Source organism: Delphinus delphis, chromosome 11 (assembly GCF_949987515.2).
Source record: "Delphinus delphis chromosome 11, mDelDel1.2, whole genome shotgun sequence".
NCBI lineage: Eukaryota > Metazoa > Chordata > Mammalia > Artiodactyla > Delphinidae > Delphinus > Delphinus delphis.
The window spans coordinates 3,174,476-3,195,388 of NC_082693.1; the positions used below are offsets into that span (position 1 = coordinate 3,174,476).

Below are 20,913 nucleotides of genomic sequence, written 5' to 3' on the forward strand. Positions count from 1 at the left end.
CTGGTGGCTACTGGCCTGTGGTGGGCCTGCTTCGCTGTCCTTCCCTGTGGAAGGAGCCAGGGCTTCAAAGTCAGAATTGGGGTCAAATCCCACTTCTGCCTTTTGTAACGGGGAGACCTTAAATGACTGAGATACTCTGACCTCACGGTTTCCTCATCTGTGAAAATGTGGAGATTAAAAGAAATAGTAGATGAGAGGCCCTCAGGAAATGTTAGCATTCTTTTATTTCCCTCCCTTTCATTATTCATTCCTGAATGAAACATGATGGGTGATGGAAAAAACCCCAGAGAGACAGTGTTCTTTCTTTAGAATAGAACAGAGCTTGGGGTTTATCTCAGAGAAAACAATGACTATTTTCATCACTCTCTCCCTCCCCTTCCATTCCCCCCACCTTCTCTCTCTCTCTCTCTCTCTCTCTCTCTCTCTCTCTCTCTCTCTCTCTCTTTGTAAGGAAAGCTGAGACTCTGCTCTCATTGTAGCTAGAGGGGGGAAAACACACTGATGTCCTTTAAAGAGAACTCAGACTGTCAGACTGTTTCACTGAGCTCCTTTACCTTCATCAACAGTCAAAAAGTAAGTCCCTGGACTCCTTACGTTCCTGTTTCCCTTCTGTCTTCTGCCTCTGCCCAGCAACTTCTCATTCTGCTCTCCTTTAGCCTAGGGCACTAGGAATTCCTTGCAGTTGGCTTGCGAGGATCCTTGAGGGCTTTATTTGAAAAATGGGTCAGTACAGTCTACTGCCAGCGCCTCTCCCACCACCAACCCCCCAGACGGAGCTGAGGGAGAATCCGGGTTGCAACTTGCCAGCCCTTAGCCTGAGCCACACCATCACTAAAATCAAAATAGAGCCCAGCAAGGTGCTGTGTCATAGAATGTAATTCTGCGTATTGGAAATTGCCTTTTTTGGTTCCTCCTAGGATTGCAGTTGATCTTCTTTGGCTGCCTGCAGTGACACTACCTTCCTGTAGACCTGCTACTGCTGCCAGCGTATAAAATAGTTTGCCACAGTCTTGATTCCTTGCCCCCGAGCATTGGTAACGCATTATGCTCGGTTAGCACTCAGCAGGCTAACCGACATTTACAGTGAGGAAGAGAGGGTTGCAGTCTTGGAATTTTACTGGTAAAAACCAACAGGAATTTAATGGTAAAAACCAACTGCCTGTTCTGAGCCAGGGAAATTCCTTAATACAGGTTCCGAGATATCTCACCAGCCTTCCTCACCTTAATTTTTTTATGCTTCAACTCAGACTCTGCTTCAGCTGGACACACCTATTACCATCTCCTTCCCCATGCAATTTCCTTCTCTAGAAAACAGAGCTGGAGGAAGCTGAGACCCAGAAAAGAGAGGTGATTGACCCAGATCACATTTGGGTCCAGGGCTCCTTCTCTAGCATCACATCTCTCTTTCCGACTCCTAAGCCATTATCTCAGGCCTTCCCTATAATTCCAAACCTTGCTTTCTCCTTTCTACCAAAAGCCTGCCCTCAAACCTGTCAAATGTCTCTTGAAAATTCATCTTCTTTGAGAAATCAGACCTTTCTGATCCTCACCTGACTCAGATCACCCCATTTACTACGAGATCCTCTTTCTCTTTCAAGCAAAGAATTATAGACCGTAGGACCATAGCCATTTCTGGCTTAGAGGATTATCCCAATGTTTATAGATAAGGACCCCAACTAGCTAAGTCATTTGTCTGAGGTCCCTAAACTGGTTAAGGAACAAAGCCATGTCCAGAACTCAAGTCTTTGAGTCCGTAGTTCAAGATTTTCTGTTTTTACTGCATGGAAGTCTCTATCTGTGCTTCTTCTCTCAATCAATATTATGTCTTTACATGAGGTCCCATCTTCTAATATCCTTTGTCACCATTACCATTATCATAATGTCAATCAACAGCACGACTCAGCAGCTCCCCAGAGCACCCTGCATGGTGCCAGTGCGTACTCTGTAACCATTACCGATGGCCCAGCCCCTTAACTCTTTTTCCTTATATCCCCAATGATTCCAGCTTTATCACCCAATGAGTGTCCATCACCCTCAAAACTCAAGGAGACCAGAGTTGGTACAATGAAAGACACACTGCTACTGATGCAGGAAATCCACTCCTTTATTTGAAACACCAAATATCAAAATACAACTTGCTGAACTGAAAGAGCCTGATAGATGGCGCTCATATGGGACATAATATCATGGAAGTTGACCCAAGTCTTGTCTAGTAGGACTCACAGGACCTGATACCAGCTAGTGTGAAGGTGCTGGATTTCAGAAGAGCCTGTTATACCCTGGCTACAAGGTACTGGCAGCAAGGAACTCCTGACTCAAGCTGGGCCAATCCGACTCTCTAATGGCAGTTTAGAACTGAGACCTAACACTCTGGTATGTGTCCTGTGGAGGCTAGAATTGTGCAGTGATGTAAACCTAGGGTCCAGATGGCCATGCCTGATGAAGCTGTGAAAGAGAGAATGAAGCAGAATCTCAGAGAAGCAGAGGTTAAGACACTCAAAGAAACAGACAGTGATCTTGGGTCCTGGTTCCAGCTCTTTGTGGTCTGTAGGAAACCCAATAAATCCACTCAGCCCTCTCTACTCCCCTTTCTTCCGTTTTTTCCCTTTGGCCTGAACGAGTTGAGTGGGTTTCCTTTGCAACCAGGAAGCCTTAAGTAAGACCCTCCCCTTCTTCCCAGAGCTGAAAGGTGAATGGGGCAGCTGCCCCTGGCTGGGAGGTCAGGGAGAGGCTTGCCAAGGACTGGAAGGCAGTGATTGTTTCCCTCTCCGTAGGTGGTAGTGCTGGTCAGGCTGTGGTTTTCTGTGCATCAGAGCTCTCAAGCACAGGTATTCCCCTTGGGCCCACCCCCATCCAGCTAAACACAGCAGCTGCTGCCAGCCTTCGGCACTCCCACAATTTAACTGCCTCTCATGCACTTCTTTCTGAAGCACCTGGAGGACACTTTTGTTTGGTTGCGGACAGAAACAAGCTCAAAGCCTTATTAAAGTGAATCCAACTGGTCTTGGCTTTTTGCCTCTAATCTCTGTTGGGAAGTAGAGATTCTCCAACTTTAGTCACCAGCACTGCTTTTAGGATTTCTGACATTTCCACATACCCCCTGTAATATAATTTTCTTACTATTTAAAAAATAGGTATTTTTAAAATTTTGTTTCTCCTAACCTATAATATTCACTAATGAAACCATAGGCTTTAATGCATATTATATTTTTTCTAACAAATATTAAAATGAAAAACTATTACCAAAAAAAAAAAAAAACATATTTTTTACCACCTAAGATCATTGTGTGTGCACCACCTCAGGAAACACTAGTATAATGTGGGTTTTGGAGTCAGGCCTGGTTAAGCACTGCCGCTTACTACCTGTATGACCTTGGACAAGTCACTTAATCTCTCTAAACTTCAATTTTGTCATATGAAGTGTCTTCCTCGGGATTTTGGCGAGGATTAAATGGGATAACGTTACATATAGCGTATTTCATCTGTGTAGCACAATGCCTAGCACACAGGACATACTCGGTGGATGTTAACTACCATTGCTGTTGGTACTGTACCCTCTACTCCTTCACTTTGCTCACTCCTATTTCCTATTTCTCTTCTCAGCTGAGGTTTGAAACAGGCACCAGCATGAAATGGGTTTGCTTACTGAAGTGTATGGAATTTATACAAATCCCTTCAGTGGCCAGGGTAGAAAGCTAAGCGTGCAGCCTCTGCTTGGTCCAGATCTGTGGTATCTAATGATGTGACTTACTGCTCTGTCTGCAGCAGTGGCTGAGATAATGACATTGTTTCCATAAAATCTAGTTCCTAAGGTGTTCAAAGCCCCACGGGCATTGTCTAACTCATCCCTGCTGAGGGTGGACCAGCGTTATCTTCCTCGTTTTTCAGGTGGGGGAATCAAGACCCTAACAGGCCTGGTCTGGTTATCAGCAACTCTGTGACAGAGCCGCACAAAAGCGCCCAGGCCCCCCGGTTCAGAGGCCACGATACTGCCTTAGCGCACCACGTCCCACGTGACGTGAAATGTCATGCGAGTCTTCCAGAAGCGAGCAGTTAGAGTGTTCCGGCTCAAATAAAATGGGAACAACGCGGGATTAAACCGCGTTAAGATCGGCTTCTTTTCTGCAGCACTTCAACCTTTCACATGCCAATGTGCACTAGGATTCACCAACAGAAAGACAGAGAATACTTTTGCAGATGTGACCACAGCCCTACCTACTTAGCAATTCTTAAGATAGCTTTCCTCAGAGCACTAGTTTAGAAGCAGGGCCTGAGTTGAGGATACTGGTAGGAATTCTACTCATCTGATTCCTTTCCATTATAAATTCAAGCTGCTCCTGGAATGCTGAAAAATAACCATGTCTGAAGTTATTCTACTCCCGCATCCCTCTGGTCCCACCCTGGAGACTCACACCTCATTCCTGTAGCACAAGTCATTACACACCCGGGGAGCTGATTCCCTCCACGGCTTGCCTTGGTCACACACTTGCTAATGTGCAATATTTCAGCTCTTTATCTGGTCCTTTTTAAAATTAAAAGGGGGACTTCCCTGGTGGTGTAGTGGTTAAGAATCCGCCTGCCAATGCAGGGGACATGGGTTCGAGCCCTGGTTCAGGAAGATTCCACGTACCGCGGAGCAACTAAGCCCGTGTGCCACAACTACTGAGCCTGTGCTCTAGACCCCGTGAGCCACAACTACTGAAGCCCGCGCGCCTAGAGCCCGTGCTCCGCAACAAGAGAAGCCACCACAATGAGAAGTCCGCACACAGCAACCAAGAGTAGCCCCCGCTCGCCGCAGCTAGAGAAAGCCTGCGTGCAACGAAAACCCAATGCAGCCCCAAAATTAATTAACTTAAATTAATTTTTTTTAAAAAGACCACAGCACTCCTAGAAACAGAAGTGAAGTATCCTGTCTCCTGGCTCGAGGCCGGTTTTCACTGCTGAGGTGATCCCTTGGCTTAAATGTGCAGGTTAGGCATATGACTGAGCCCTTTGAATTATCCGGACTCTGTGTTTCTCATTTGGATGTTTAGCATGAAATACTGTGTGGGGAGGGAAGGAAGAGACAGTCGTGGAAACATCTGCTTTAGAAATATAAAGTGGACCCAAAAATATATCTCCACAGGGGAACCCCCTTGTTATACTGACGAGGAATTTGAGAACCAATCCCGGGTAGAAAGTCACCTTGGCTACGTCAGGCTCTTCCTTAGTTTAGTGGTCATGCTAAGGATAGATGAGCAGCATTCCCACCCCTGAAGCTGGGGCTCCCTTGCTGCAGGAGAAGTGGGGCACAGTCAACAGGCAGAGCCTGAAGAGGAGGCCATGTGACAGAGGATTCATGCTGTACGCACTTCTGTTTTCTGAAGAGGTTTGAGACAGCTTGAAAAAGGACACGCACTCCATAAAGTATCAGGATGGTTGAAAGTAAGAGGAAGCAAAGCAGAAAGCCCACCATACGTACTGAGGATACATTTGTCTCTGAGCTTTCTGGCAACCACAACAGAAAGGGAAACATGTTATAAAGAAAGGTGGATGCCTACCAATTATCCACAATAGAAAAAGATTTTCCTGGAACTAAATTCTTTAAAAAAAATTTTTCGCCTAAGACCTTATTTTAGGGGCTACTGTGCAATATAATGGACAATGTCCTGGACAGTGGCTTTACAATAAATGCAGACATTTTCAATCCAGCTTGTTTCCTGTAAGCAAGCTACAGCATCAGACTGGTCTCTGCTGAAGAGCAAGATACTTACTACTTCTAGGCCTCAGTTTCCTCTCCTATAAAATGAAGGAATTGCCTTTTAGATCAGAGAAGAGGTAGGAAAACCTATCAAATTCATCTGCGCGTTTATTCAAAATACACGTTTTTTACATTTTCCCTACCACCTGCATATCAAATGCTTTGTGAAAAATCATTCCAGATGACTTAACAGTAATGAGGGTAACATAACATTCATGTACTCTCCACTTAAAATGAACAACTGTTAACATTTAGTCGTATGTTTTTTAGACCTTAAAAGTAAAAAGAAGGAATAAAACATTACAGATAAAGATGAAGTCCCTGTACCAGTTAGGATGGGCTAGGCTCTACTGCAGTAACAGACATAGAGTTCCATCATCTTAGGGGCTGAAAGCAGCAAAGGTCTGTTTCTTGATCACGCTTCATGTTCACTGTGGGGCATTTGGGGACTTTGCTGTGCGCTGTCCTCACTCCAGGACCCAGGCTGAAGAAGTAGCCTGAAACATCGCTAGTCACTACAGCAAAAGGAAAAAGGCACAGTAAATTGTGCATGTGGTTCTTTTTATTTTTTCTTTACATTTTTTAAATTGAAGTATAGTTGATTTACAATGTTGTGTTAGTTTCTGCTGTATGGCAAAGTGATTCAGTTATATATATATATATATATATGTTTAATATTCTTTTCCATTATGGTTTATCACAGTAAATTGAATATAGTTCCCCATGCTTCTTAAATCTTCCACCCAGAAGTAACACCTCTACTCACATTCTTCTGGCTAAGGTAAGTCATAGGGCCATTCCTACCTGCTGAGAACGTGAGGAAGTACAGTCCTACCGTGCCTTTGAGAAAAGCCAGAATATTCGTGAACAGACCCGACGATGTCCCCTGTGCTTCTCTCCCCAGATAGAGTTTCCTTTCTGTTCAGAGCCAGCCACTACCATGAACTAGGTGCATATCTAGACCCTATTTTATATTTTTACTGCAAATCAGCATTTATAAATAATATATACCATCAATTTGTGTGTTTCACAAAACATTTGTTAATGATATCACACTTTTATGTTATCCTACAATTTTTTAAATGAACATTTTGTTTTCAGGATTTATTTATGCTGAGTCATATCGATCTGGCTCATTTATTTAATCTGCTGCATAGAATTCCATACCATCAATAGACTGTGACTTATTTATCCATCCCCTACAGATGAACAAACTGTTTCTAACTTTTTATAACTACTGGTAGTGTGTATTGTAAATATGTTTGGGAGTATCCCCTGGCAGTCTTTCTCTGCTGGGTTTAACAAGACAAATGTCAAAATGCAACCACTGTATGTAATGAATTAACTTCCCTCCTAAGCATCTAGAATAATAGCAGTATGCACGATCCTTGGGAGAGTTGAGAAAGTAGTCACTCAAATAATTGTCTGTGTACCATGGTTCATATGAAGAACCCATATGAGAATTTGCTGAGAGTATAACATAGAAGTAGATGGCAAGGTTTTAAAATATGGACATTTTCAACTTTTCTATGTATTGCCAGATTGTTCTCCAAAAATTGTCATTCCCATCAGATGTGAATGAGTTCTCTTTTTCTGACACCTTTACCAACACTTGTTATTTTTTTTTAATTTAAAGAAAATTTTACGGAAGTATAGTTGATTTACAATGTTGTGTTAATTTCTTCTGTACAGCAAAGTGACTCAGTTATACATATATTTTTTTTTAATTTTTTTTTTGGATGATGAGAAACAATGCCGTATTTTATTTTATTTTTTTTTGCGGTGCGGGCCTCTCACTGTTGTGGCCTCTCCCGTTGTGGAGCACAGGCTCCGGACGCGCAGGCTCAGCGGCCATGGCTCACGGGCCCAGCCGCTCCGCGGCATGTGGGATCCTCCCGGACCGGGGCACGAACCTGTGTCCCCTGCCTCGACAGGTGGACTCTCAACCACTGCGCCACCAGGGAAGCCCTGCATATATATATTCTTTTTCATATTCTTTTCCATTATGGTTTATCACTGGATACTGATCATAGTTCCCTGTGTTATACAGTAGGACCTTGTTGTTTATCCATCCTATATATAATAGTTTGCATCTGCTAATCCCAAACCCCCAAACTTTCCCTCCCCCATCTCCCTCCCACTTGGTAACCACAAGTCTGTTCTCTAAGTCTGTGAGTCTGTTTCTCTTTCGTAGATAAGTTCATTTGTGTTGTATTATAGATTCCACATATACGTGATATCACATGGTATTTGTCTTTCTCTTTCTGACTTACCTCACTTAGTATGATAATCTCTAGGTCCATCCATGTTGCTGCAAATGGCATTATTTCATTCTTTTTTATGGCTGAGTAATATTCCATTGTATATATATACCTCATCTTCTTTATCCATTTATCTGTCAATGGACATTTAGGTTGTTTGTCTTGGCTACTGTAAATAGTGCCGCTATGTACATAGGGGTGCGCATATCTAGTTTTGTCTGGGTATATACCCAGGAGTGGGATGCTGGATCATATGTCAACACTTGCTATTGTCAGATATTCTACTGTGGCCAATCCCATGAGTGGGAAATAGCATCTCATTGTTTTAGGTCATGTGCCCCTGATTACCAGTGAAATGAGCATTTTTTTATAGTTAGCAGTTGCATTTCTTTTTCTGTGCAACACTGTTCAAATTCCTTGCCCATTTCTCTTCTGGGTTGTTTATGTTTTTCCTGTGGATTTGTAGTAGTTGTTATACACTTTGAATCTAATGATTTATCTGTTACTATGTGGCCATCTCCAGGCGATTCTGGTACCTCCTCCACCTACACATCACCCGCCACTAAAGTCATTACTTTTTTTTTTTTTTTTTTTGGCTGTGTTGGGTTTTCGTTGCTGCACGCGGGCTTCCTCTAGTTGCGGTGAGCAGGGGCTACTCTTCGTTGCGGTGCACGGGCTTCTCATTGCACTGGCTTCTCTTGCTGCGGAGCACGGGCTCTAGGCACACAGGCTTCAGTAGTTGCAGCACACAGGTTCAGTAGTTGTGGTGTGCACGGGCTCAGTAGTTGTGGCACACGGGCTCAGTTGCTCTGAGGCATGTGGGATCTTCCTGGACCAGAGATCGAACCCGTGTCACCTGCATTGGCAGGCGGATTCTTAACCACTGCGCCACCAGGGAAGTTCTTCTTTTTTTTTTTTTAAAGTCATTTCAATCTCTAACATTTTATGTATCCATATCATGACTTGATACAGATACATGTATTCACCCAAACCAAGGACATTTTAAACCAAGCTACAAAGAGTTCTACTAAATATACAGATGCGTTTCATATATTCCTTCTATCCCTAAGTAGCCTCTTCCCTGAACAGAGGACGTATCCTGGATTTGCCTAAACTACAAGGAACTTTGGCCAGATCTGGACACAGCTGTGTTTGTCACATACAGTTACTGTTACCTGAGGATCAGCCAGTCCAAAGGCCCTCTTCACAGAGGCCTTCTCTGACCTCATGGGCAAAAGAACTGTTTAAAATAAGCTGACGGGTCCTTTAAATGAAACTGGATTTGTGGTTACTCTCTAACAGACCAAGGCAGAGCAGTCGGCGGTGCCCTGTGCTCATGCACTGTCAACAGTGTCTTGAAAGGGGAACATTAGCTTAAAAGACATTCTAAGGGCAAAATTACTGTGGTGATTACAGCAGTAAGCGGAGATTCAAATTTTTCCTAAAACCTCGTCATTATTAAAGTTGATTCTGTGCAGCAGTGTATTAGGATCATGACGTTTTTATGGTATTTTTTTCTTTTTCTCTAGTCCCCAAGCATCCTATAATAGACTTATACTATATTAATAATTCAGAAATCATAACGAGAAACAAAACCAAAATGTAACCCACTGCGATTACAAGGATTCTCAGTTTCTCAATTAGGCGTTCACTTCAAGTGGAGGGAGAAATCAAAGAAAAGCATAAGGGCCTTTCCCATTCGTAAGTTTTTCAAAGTCAATGTGAAAGTGCTAGAAACCTGCAGGCTCACCCAGGATGGGGGAGGAAGTGGCCCAAATGCTGTGACTGAAGGTGCCGAGAAAAAGTGCCGTGATGGAGGGGGAGGACCTGAATGGAGCGAGGAGGCAAAGTTCAAGGGGGTCCTGGAAGAGGTTTTCACTCCTGGCTAGCAAGGCAGCAGGTACAGGGAAAGAAGACCAGGAGACCTGGTGCACAAAAAGTGTGAGCCGGGGCTCTGACTGCCCGTCGGTAGGTCACTCAACCTCGCCTGTGAAATGCAGGTCACGCCCAGGGCTGTCATGAGCCCCACAGGCAACAACGTCTGTGAAAGCACTTGGTTAACGCTGAAGTTCCCTTTAATAACTCAGGTGAGTTATTACTAGTGAGAAAAGGGTGCCCGCGCTTTTGCAAACAGCGGAGAGAAAAACAGCTCCAAGCCGGGGGCAGGGCGGGAAGGTTGCCCACGACAGAGAGCGGTGCACACAACACGGGGACCAATCCATGCCTGTCGCCGCCTTCTTCTGTGACTGATCTGGGGCCATCTTCCGGGGGCACGCTCAGGACATGGCGATTTGGGGGAAGAACACGTTGTACGTGCATTGTGTCTATCTAAAGTCTAATGATGCTATTCCTCATTAGATCTCCTTGTACAACATCGGGTTATGAGTGCTTGCCGGCAAAGGGTTCCACGTCATCTAGGTCTACCCCAGTGCGCTTCACCTTCGGGGTGGGGGGAGGGGATGACATCACCGGATATTGTTATCGAAGAAACTGGCCTCCGGCTGGTGTCCCTGACTCAGCTGCCTCAGCTCCCCAAGGTTCGGTTGATTCCAGGGAGTGACAACTGCCACAACATGTGTGTTTTTTCCCTCACGCACCCCTAAGGCTGCACTTCGTAATTTTTCTTTCCCCTAAAAGGTTAATTGTACACTGTCTTCCTTTAAACCACAGTTCACCAGAAAAAAAAAAAAAATCGTGGCGTGTGTGATTATAGGAGGAGGCCTTCAGGCCCGCCCCGCCCCCCAGCCCCCAGTTCCTGATCCCTGGGACCACAAATATGGTGGCAGTTTTCACTGAGGAACTAAGGCCTCCAAAGAAATTCTAATTTGCAGTGACTTAAGCTTGGCTCTTGGCTTAGAAACCCCTAGCTTTGGGAAAGGCCTACCTATTAGGACCTTTCCTCATTACACTGTTGGAGGAGCTCTTACGGGCTCCATGTTACAGATGTGGCTACTGAGACTTAGAGAGATTACACTTCCCAGAGTCTGGAATGGTGTATGGTAAGGTTTTTAATATTAGTTTCAGAACTGGGTCTTTTTACATGTAGCTCAGTGATTGCCAAGGGGGAGAAGGTAAGTGCACACCTCCTACAGGGATATTTGAGCATGTGTGCCTGCGTGCGTGCGTGTGTAGGTGTGTCTCCAAGGGGAAGGCTGAAATTATATTCAATATAATAATTTTATGTGTGGCTGGAAAACAAACCCTATTGATTTCCTTTGGCAAACTGTAGAAAGTAAAATTTGACAAATATCTTCTTGGCTACTGAGTATATGCAAAGATATCTTCCTTAATATGCAGGACGTTCTGAGCAGGGAGAGTGAGATGTTTATGGTCTACTTATCAGATGCGGGATGTAGGTTCAGTCTCCACTGGCTACATATTCCTGCTTTGGATCAGTCATGCTTTGTATTTAATATCATCTTGCAGTGGAATTATTCTCAGTGTTGTGCATCTGGAACTTCACTACTTGTCACAAACAGCCACTCCAAATTTTCTCCTGTATTTAATGACATAGTCTATGGTCTGAATGTCTTTGTCCCCTACCAAATTCACACGCTGAAATCCTAACCCCCAAAGGTAATGTTATTAAGCGGGGCCTTGGAATGTGATTAGTTCACAAGGATGGAGCCCTTCTGAATGGGATTAGTGCTCTTATAAAAGCACAAAGGCCCCTGGCCCCTTCTACCACGTGAGGTTACAAAGAGAGGTCTGTAGCCTGGAAGACGGCCCTCACCCAGCCACACTGGCAGCTGATCTCGGACCTCCAGCCTCCAGAACAGGGAGCCATAAATTTCTGTTGTTCATAAGCTACCCAGTCTGTGGTATTTTCTTACAGCATTCTGAACTGACTAAGACATGTTAGGAAAAAAGTACTCACGGTATAAAATGGAAAGAATGCAAGGTTTTACATATAGTATAATCTCGATTTTATGAACATTTTTTTTTACTGATTTATAAGTTAGTATGAGAGGCAGTGTACCATAGTTGGAGAAAGCATGGGCCTGCAGTCAGAAAAACTAAGGTGTGAATATGGCCTCCGCTGCTTACTGCCTGTATAAACTCTCTGCTCCCCTGTTGTCTTATCTGCAAAATGGAGAGGGTGGGGAAAGAAGAACATTTATTTCAGGAAAGTTGAATTAAATCAGAACTAATTTAAGTGAAACACTTGACACATGGAAAGCACTCAATAAATGATCTCATTATTTTGAGGAGGGACTAGAAAGAGCCAGCCTCATAGGCATATGACTGTGGCCACATGGGGCCTGGCACTTGGAAGGGCTCCGAACTTGGTTTAATGCTGTGCTGCTGCCATCTTAAAATTTGCAATAATTTTTTAACAAGGGGCTCCTCATCTTCATTTTGCACTGGGACCTGCAAATTAGAGAGCTGGTTGTGGGAAAACACACACACACACACACACACACACACACACACACACACACACGGAAAAGACTGAAAAGCAATAAACCAAAATGTTTACAGTTTATCTTTGGGTGATTTTTATTTTATTGTTTATCCTTCTGTGTATTCTACATTTTCTGTAATGAACATATATTACTTTTTTAATCAAGAAAAAAAATGAATACATGTTCCTTTATAAAATTGTTCTCCCCATTTTGCAGATGAGTAAAACCAAGATAACAGATAGGAAATGACTCACCTAAGGCCACATTCTGACATGTGAGTAGGAAACTGGGGTTCTACTTCTGCACCCCTCTCTCAGGTCTGAGTTACCCAGTGTTTCCACAAGAGTCTCTTTGGGCCTCTGACTTGGTTTGGGCACCAGCACCACCCTCTGCAGAAGGACCCGTCGGAAGCCCGGGATCACTGCCCTGGGTGCACACACTCGGGCTGACTGCTCTGGGAGCTTCAGAAGCAGAAGCCACGGTCCTGTTCTCGAAGTGTTTCCAGACTAGTTGTACACAAGATGGTGAAGTAAATACTGCCGTGCGCACTCTAGATGCTGCGAGAACAGCGGGGGAGGAACTGGCTGTCAGAAGAGCATCTGAGAGCCTTTAGCACAAAGCCTTTTCAGTAGGGCTGCTCACCAGGAAAACAGGAGGGATGCTGGAGTTGGCTCCTCTGAATGCCCCCCACCCCGCTCCCCCCTGCAAAGGTATCCAGAGGTGAGCAGAGGGAAGGAGGGGGGTATAAACGCGCAGGATAATCCCGTTTGTATTTTCCACAGTTCGCGGCATTAAAGGTTTCTGACAAAATCCCACCGAGGTTTCTTTATTTCACGCTCAGAGCCCGAGCAGCAGCCAGCCTCGCCCTCTGGCTTCCCCTCCTGCGCTTCCTCTTCCGCTCCTGCTTCTCTTGGTTGAGCATCCAAATTCGAACGTTTGGCGCTGTTCCCCGACCATGCCACCACGGATGTCCCATGGAGGTCCGCACGCTTTATCCCGCTTAACCCAAACTGCTTCCTCCAAGGACCAGACCTTCATAGACCAGCGTCTTTAAGGACCTTTAGAACTCATCTTGGGCAGAATTTTCTAGGCTCAGACTCGAGGCTCTGGGCTGAGATGAAAACAGGGGAAGCACTCGGGAGAGTTAATCAGCCAGGCTCACGCCGGTGATCCTCACATGAAAATTATCGTTAGCTCCATTATGGAGTTCTTCTCACTCCGTGCCAGGCAGGTAGTTTGCTTTACGTCCATGATCGGATTTAGTTTCATCCTCACAATGATCTTGATAAATCAGGCACTGTGGTCCCCTTTTTTACCAGGGGAAAGGAAGCAAAGTCACTTGCTCAACACAGCTAGTCAAAACCCATAGAACGTATGACACCAAGAGCGAACCCTAACGTACGCCTAGGACTTTGGGTGATCGTGACATGTGATGTAGGTTTCCTGACTGAAACAAAGGTACACCTGTGGTGGGGATGTGACAGTGGAGGAGACTGTGCACGCGGTGGGGGGGGGGGGTGTCTACAGGGACCCTCTGTGCTATGTGCTCGACTGTGCCGTGAGCCTAAAGCTGCTCTATGAAATAAAGTCCATCACACACACACACACACACACACACACACACACACACGCAACTAGTAAACAGCAGGACCAGGGGTTAAAACTAGGTCTGTGTCCTTAGGTGAGGGTGAGATACTGTCTTCAAAAACCCAACCTCTACTGCACAGGTAGCAACAATGATAGAGTGTGTGTTTGTGTGTGTGTGTGTGTGTGTGTGTGTGTGTGTGAGAGACATCCTACTGTAGATCACAGTGGTGTGTCTCTGCGTGTGTTAAGCAGTCACCCATGTAAACGGCCATAATTTTGACTGTGCTTTTAAAATGTTCTTCTTCCTGTTCTTCTTTTTCCCCTAATATGTCATTTCAAGACTTGAAAAACTCCACACAATTTTGTGTGACTTGTGATCACCCAGCGCCGACACACCCAAAGGCCCTTAGAGGCTTACGAGCCACGCTACCCGCTCAGAATTCGAGGGGTTCCCAGGAGGTACCTGAAGGGTAACTTGAGAAATAGAGGGTGGGACAGGTGAGACGGGAGTGATGTGACTCCAGGGTCCCAGCAGCCTCACTTTAACCTGCTTTATAGTAATATCTGTACAAGATTTCACGTAAGAAAGGTTCCCTTGCTTTGAAAAGTTTGCAGTCTCTCTCTCCTACTACTAAGAAGACGTCAGCTATTACTCTCCCTTAAGCCCCCAAGAGAGTGCCAGGCACCTTTTAATCAGAGGTGAGAGGTGTTTCATACCAACACGAGGAGGCCCTGTTATTAATCATTCAGTGAACGGTGAGTCACAGTTAAAATCCCCCTACTCTGAATGCAAAAGAACACAGGGGAATTTTACTTACCACTACCAAGAGCATCCTGGGCCCCGTGGGGCATTCCCGTGAGAGCTGTGCGCCCTGAACTCCTATTTATGTCACATCAGCCTTGCCTACTGAACATCCATCAATGCACATCCATGGTGGGAATGGTTAATATGTGGTGGTCACTGCTCAGCAGTGCTCTGAATATACGAATTTTGGGTTAGAACTTCACTGTCCAATATGGTAGCTACTGGCTATTTAAACGTAAACATACTGAAATTAAATAAAATTTAAAATCCAGATTCTGTCACACTAGCCACATTTCACGTGCTCAGTTCCTCCATGTGACTAATGGCTGTTTTGCCAAACAGTGAAGATGGAAATGTTCTGTTGGAAAGTGCCAGAGTCACCCAACCTCATTCTTAATGATCCCTTTGGCCAACTGGGCCCCGTATCAGTCCCTGCACTGGCAGCTCTCTCCAAGGATCCCCCCCAAAAGTTTCCCTTTCCCATCCATCCTAGCTCTAGGATTCCTGGAGCAGTGACTTTGGAAGTGGCTGAATTAATGTGTAAGTGAGCATAAATGAGTTTGTAAGTATGTTCTGAAGTTTGCCTTTATTCTCACTTCTGTATCTTGTTTGTTGTATGTCTGCCCTGTCTCCACTAGCAGAGGTAACAGATGGGGGTAATTTTTCCTAAAATTTGTCTAATTACATAAAGACTCCTTGAGAAATCCTTAACTTTTACTTACTAAAATTCAGACCTGGATCTGAGATCTTATACTGTTACACAAGAAGTGTTTAATAATAAACACACATTAGAAACAGAATTTAAGAGCTGAAGGGATTTAGGAATCATCTTTTTTGACAGCATCACTTTTCACGAAGGAGAATATAAGACCCAGAGAGGTTCAGTGATGTGCCTGAGAACCTACAGTGACTCAGCACACACAGGATCCCAGGTCACCCGGTTTTCACCCCAGGGCTTCTCTCACAATTCAGCATTAAGGGGTCTTCTTACTGCTGGCTTCTGTAGGACCCGACAGCTCTTTGCTCCCCCTACATAGCAAGACAGCCCTCAGGTCTCACAGTAGGCCCCCTATTCCATGACCACTTTCTGAGTTGCTCTGAGTGTTTACTTATCTGTAAGTTCAAGCATATTAAAAAAAAAAATACTTCCCAAGAGGCAGTTTCCCTAAAAATGTCCCTTGGGCTTCCCACTGCAGAAGTCACCCTAGCAGTAAAGAGAAACAGACTGAAGAGCCTCCTTGTAGGTATAGTTTCAGTATTACAGCCAAAGGTCAGAAGCACTCTCCACTAGAGCTTAACTTTCCATGCATGTGTCTCACAAGGGCATGTATTTTTTATTTTATATCATATTGGCCCCGCAGTGGGAGCTCAGCTGTCACCTCTCAAGTGGGAATAAGACTTGAAAGACGTGGTCTGGCATAGAAAACAAACATGATTACCAATGGGGATAGTGGGGTGGGGGGAGCAGGGGGGATAAATTAGGAGTTTGGGATTGACATATACACACTACTATATATAAAATAGATAAACAAGCACCTGCTGTATAGCACAGGGAACCATATTCAATATTTTGTAATAACCTATAATGGAAAAGAATCTGAAAAAGAACATATATATATATACACACACACACACATATATGTAAATATATGCACACACACATGCACACACATATAACTAAATCACTTTGCTGTACACCTGAAACTAACACACATTATAAATTAACTATCCTTCAATTTAAAAAAAAAAGGTTATAAAAAATAAGATAAATTTTAAAAAAAAGGACCTGGTCTGGGAGCTTGGACATGGCTGTGATAATGAAGACTCTGGATCCTCTTTCTGTTTAGAAACAGAAGTCAGCAGACTATGACCTGTAGGGCCAAACTGGGCCCACTATCTGTTTGGTTTTTTTTTGGGGGGGGGGTAGGAGTTTATTAATTTATTTATTATTTATTTTTGCTGTGTTGGGTCTTCGTTTCTGTGTGAGGGCTTTCTCTAGTTGTGGCAAGCGGGGGCCACTCTTCATCGGGTGCGTGGGCCTCCCACTATCGCGGCCTCTCTTGTTGTGGAGCACAGGCTCCAGATGCGCAGGCTCAGCAGTTGTGGCTCACGGGCCCAGTTGTTCTGCGGCATGTGGGATCTTCTCAGACCAGGGCTCGAACCCGTGTCCCCTGCATTAGCAGGCAGATTCTCAACCACTGTGCCACCAGGGAAGCCCCCGCTATCTGTTTTTGTAAATAAAGTTTTATTGAAACATGGCAGTAGTCCCTTATTTACATATTGTCTATGGCTGCTTTCAGGCTGCAATAGCAGAGTTGAGTAGTTGCAACAGAAACCAGATGGCCTAAAAGGCTAAAAAATGTCTGTTCTCTGTCCCTTTACAGAAAAAGTTTGCCGAGCCCTGGTCCAGAGTCACAGAAGATAAACCACTTTCTAAATCCTGTTTGCTATTTACTTCCAAATGATGCTTATGAGGTGGGGAAAGGTCCAAATCCAGGAAAAATCTTCCAAACTAAAACCATTATTACAGCCAATTACAGCTGTTTCCTTTTAAAACCAATGTGCTTATTAATAAAGTTTTCGGGGCGGGGGGGACATATTCAGGTGATTTTCTCTTTTGAATTTTCACGTTCTGGTTTCCCCTCCACTTAGCCACATGCATCCATACTGTCTACAGGATGATTGGGATTGTTACAGATAGAACTGCAAGGAGAAATTAATAGTTGACATTTTGCTTCTGACATCCCAAATACGGTTTTCCAGCAAGACGATATTTTTGATAGCCCGGTTTTGTTGAGAAGGAGGATTTTCTCAATTTCTTTATTTCCTTTTTGAATTATTATCAAAGAGTCCCACATAAGGCAAGTCCCAACCAAACAGAAAGAGAAGACAAAGCCCACCTTTTCTGATCCTAGGTTACGAGGATTGTGGGAAGAAGGAAAGCAGAGGAAGAGGAAGCAGGTGTTCCGACACGGGTGTCAATCTCCCCTCTCTGAGCCAAAATCATGGGTAAGAGCGTGACTCTGAATCCAGATTGCCTGTGTTAAAATCTTGGCTCAACCCCGGGCAATTTAACCTCTTTGTGTTTCTGTTTCCTCATCTGTAAAACAGGGGTAATGGTATTACCTTCCTTGCAGAATTGTTCTGAGAACAGAGTGAGTGAGTGTTGAAGAGCTTAGAATAGTGTTTGTTTACTTAGGGGCATTGTGGTGGAGGATGCAGGGGATGGATGTTACAGTAGATCTTAGAAGGAACACTGAGAAGAGGGTGGGCTCTATCTCTCACTCCCATTTTGGGGTCTGGAAGGAGATCACCCTAAAGGCTGCCCCTGCACCAACCAGGAGCAGCCCCATCAAAGCAAATTCTTCACCAGAAGTGGGGCTGAGCTTGTCCTTCTCCAGCGACTCAGGACCAAGAGCTGAGTGCCTGGTAGGAAGGTTTCCAGAGGGAATCGTCTTGGGGCGGGGGTGGGGGCAAGGAGACCACTGAGCTGGGACCACTGGGAGGGCATCTGAGTCATAGCAGGTCTCAGATGGTCCAGTCACCATCAGAGCCCAGATGGGGCAGAGTCAGCAAGGGAGCCCACCATGTCCCTAAGAGCAAAGAGAGAAGGACCATGGGTTATCCTGGCCACAGCCATCAGCCACTGACGCCAGCAGGAGGCCCAGGAGCAGGCCCAGCCTCACCCCAGCAGTCACCAAGCCAGGGGGCGCCTGGCCCCTGCCAACAACTCCAGAGTAGAAACCAGCAAAGATGGACAGGCCACCACCCCTCCACCACCAAGCATTTGGAAACCACACCCCTCTCCTGTGGGGAAGAGGGGTGGAAACTGGAAAGACTGTGTATTCTATCTAAACTGTTTACTATTTAAATTAAATCCAAGTATGTTCAGACTTCCCTGCTGGCGCGGTGGTTAAGAATCCGCCTGCCAATGCAGGGGACACGGGTTCGATCCCCGGTCTGGGAAGATCCCACATGCCACAGAGCAGCTAAGCCCGTGCACCACAACTGCTGAGCCTGTGCTCTAGAGCCCACGAACCACAACTACTGAGCCCATGTGCTGCAACTACTGAAGCCCGTGCTCTGCAACAAGAGAAGCCACCGCAATGAGAAGCCCGTGCACAGCAACCAAGAGTAGCCCCCGCTCACCGCAACTAGAGAAAGCCCGCGCGCAGCTACGAAGACCCAACGCAGCCAAAAATTAAATAAATATATAATTCTTTAAAAAAAATTCCAAGTATGTTTATTACATTAAGTTGAAATATAGTCCTCATATCACAGTTCAGCCCTCCCTCTCACCACTTGTCCAGCAGGATGGGGACTTTTATAAACATATTAGATCATTCAGTAGAAGTAAAGAAATTGCCCTTTTTATTGTTGCACATTTGAGGGTGGCGGGAATACATTTGTGACTCTGCCACTCTCCCCCCACCTTCAAACTGGATTACATGCTTAATGTCTCCTCTCACGCCCACACATGCACAAGCTGGTGTCTAAAACCAGCTTCAGGAACAAGCCCGAGGAGTTTTCGGCTCTAAGGTAAACAAGAGAAAGAAAACCTTTCCAAAAAAACGACTCATTCCTGGTAGCTTTATTTTAAAAGCAGGGAAAATGCAACTCCTTGCATAAACAGAATTTGAAAGCACAACTTTTTTCTGCTCTCTTTCTAGCTAATCAAGGGAGAAAATGACAACCAACCTGTCAATAAAAATGTATTGTTCACTCACTTCGTAGAATAAGGCTTATGCTTTGGGTCTATTAGGTAAACTACAATTTTTTTTTTTTTAACTTTTAGGGACAGAGGGAACAAAGGAAAGAGCAGAAATCCCTAAGCTTCAGTCTTGGGAATACGCTGGAGGCCACCCAGCCTTGGTGACTGGAGACCCCACTCAGTTCCACCAGCGTGAAGTCAGACGGTGTCCTCAGGCTGTTCCTCAATTTCCAGGATAAATCCACAGGGTTTAGTAAAGCTCTAGCTCAAAGCAGACTGGGTGACCTCAGACGGCTCCTCTGGGGCAGGAGGGGCGTTGGGGCCACTGGGGTAAAAACAATGCTGTCACCACCAACTCAAAAGGCCACCTGTCAATGTGCCACATGCCACTGCCTGGAGCGTGCACACGTGGGCACACACACACATACGCACACGTGTATGCACGTGTACACTCCCCAGGGGCCGAGACCAGAACGGCATCCCACATCAGATGGGTGGATAGCAGGTCTGTCTCGCCAGCCGGGAGCTCTCTCCCACCCAGAGAAAACAGCAGAGACCAGATGGCAGAGCCTGGGCAGCCCATGCAGTCTGACCAACGCTGGCCTGTGAAGGCAGCAGGATGGAACCAGAAAGCGGAATCATCGACCTTCAAGTAAGTTCTCTGTGGGAGAAAGGGGAGTGGAGACGGGGAGCAGAGGTGAAGTTGGGGAGGAAGGATGAATGTTTTGGTCACTCGATATTCTCCCCTTGCGCCCATTCCCTTTGTCTCTGCTTCCCTGCCTGGTTCTCTGCTTGTTCTGAAATATGTGAGAAATGTACTGTTTAAATCCCTCTTGGCCTCTGCTTCCTCCTGTCAAAGAGTTAATTACGCTGGTATTACCAGAAAACCATTTCACAGTCCAAAGGGTGCTTTTCCCCAAACCCCAGGACTTATTTGAGGGCTGCCAGGCAGTTCTGCAGAGAGGGGGAAAGATAGGAGTTTGGGGTTAGGGAGGGGGCAGCTGGCCAGCTCTGCATTTCACAGGTTGGAAAAAACTGGAGCCATTCCCCAAATCTCCCCACAGGACAGAGCGTCTCATTTGAACAGGGCAAGGGAAGGACGTCAGGGTAATTGACCAGGAGGAAGCAGAGACCTGTGCTCCCCTCCCTGGGACAGGTGTGGCGGCACCCGAAGGTCCAGTCCAGCATCGCAGGAGGCAGAGGAGGGTTCTGGTGGGAGAGGGTCAAGTCGCTGGGATCAGTACTTTCTGACTCTGTCTACTGAACAGGGTCGACCCTCCTAATTTAGAGACCACAGAGGTTGATGAGAAACTTTCAGAGTCGAACAGTTGAAGGATGGAGAAGGACTCTGGAGATCAAGCATTTTTGATCACAGAATCTGTTCTTCAAGCACAATCTTAAGC

General features: G+C 45.3%; 1 long non-coding RNA gene across 3 annotated transcripts in view; it reads right to left on the minus strand.

The window, feature by feature from the left end:
* The window catches only part of LOC132434373 (uncharacterized), a 116,692-nt gene that overhangs the window by 31,443 nt on the left and 64,336 nt on the right, over positions 1-20,913 (minus strand). The window contains exon 5 of one of the 3 annotated variants that reach the window (XR_009521289.1): positions 5,849-6,255. The exons of 1 other annotated variant lie outside the window; for it this stretch is intronic. This is a non-coding gene — a long non-coding RNA (uncharacterized lncRNA). Of the gene's footprint in view, positions 1-5,848; positions 6,256-12,042; positions 12,085-20,913 lie in introns of those variants that run through there. One more of the 3 variants, XR_009521290.1, reaches the window with a different exon arrangement.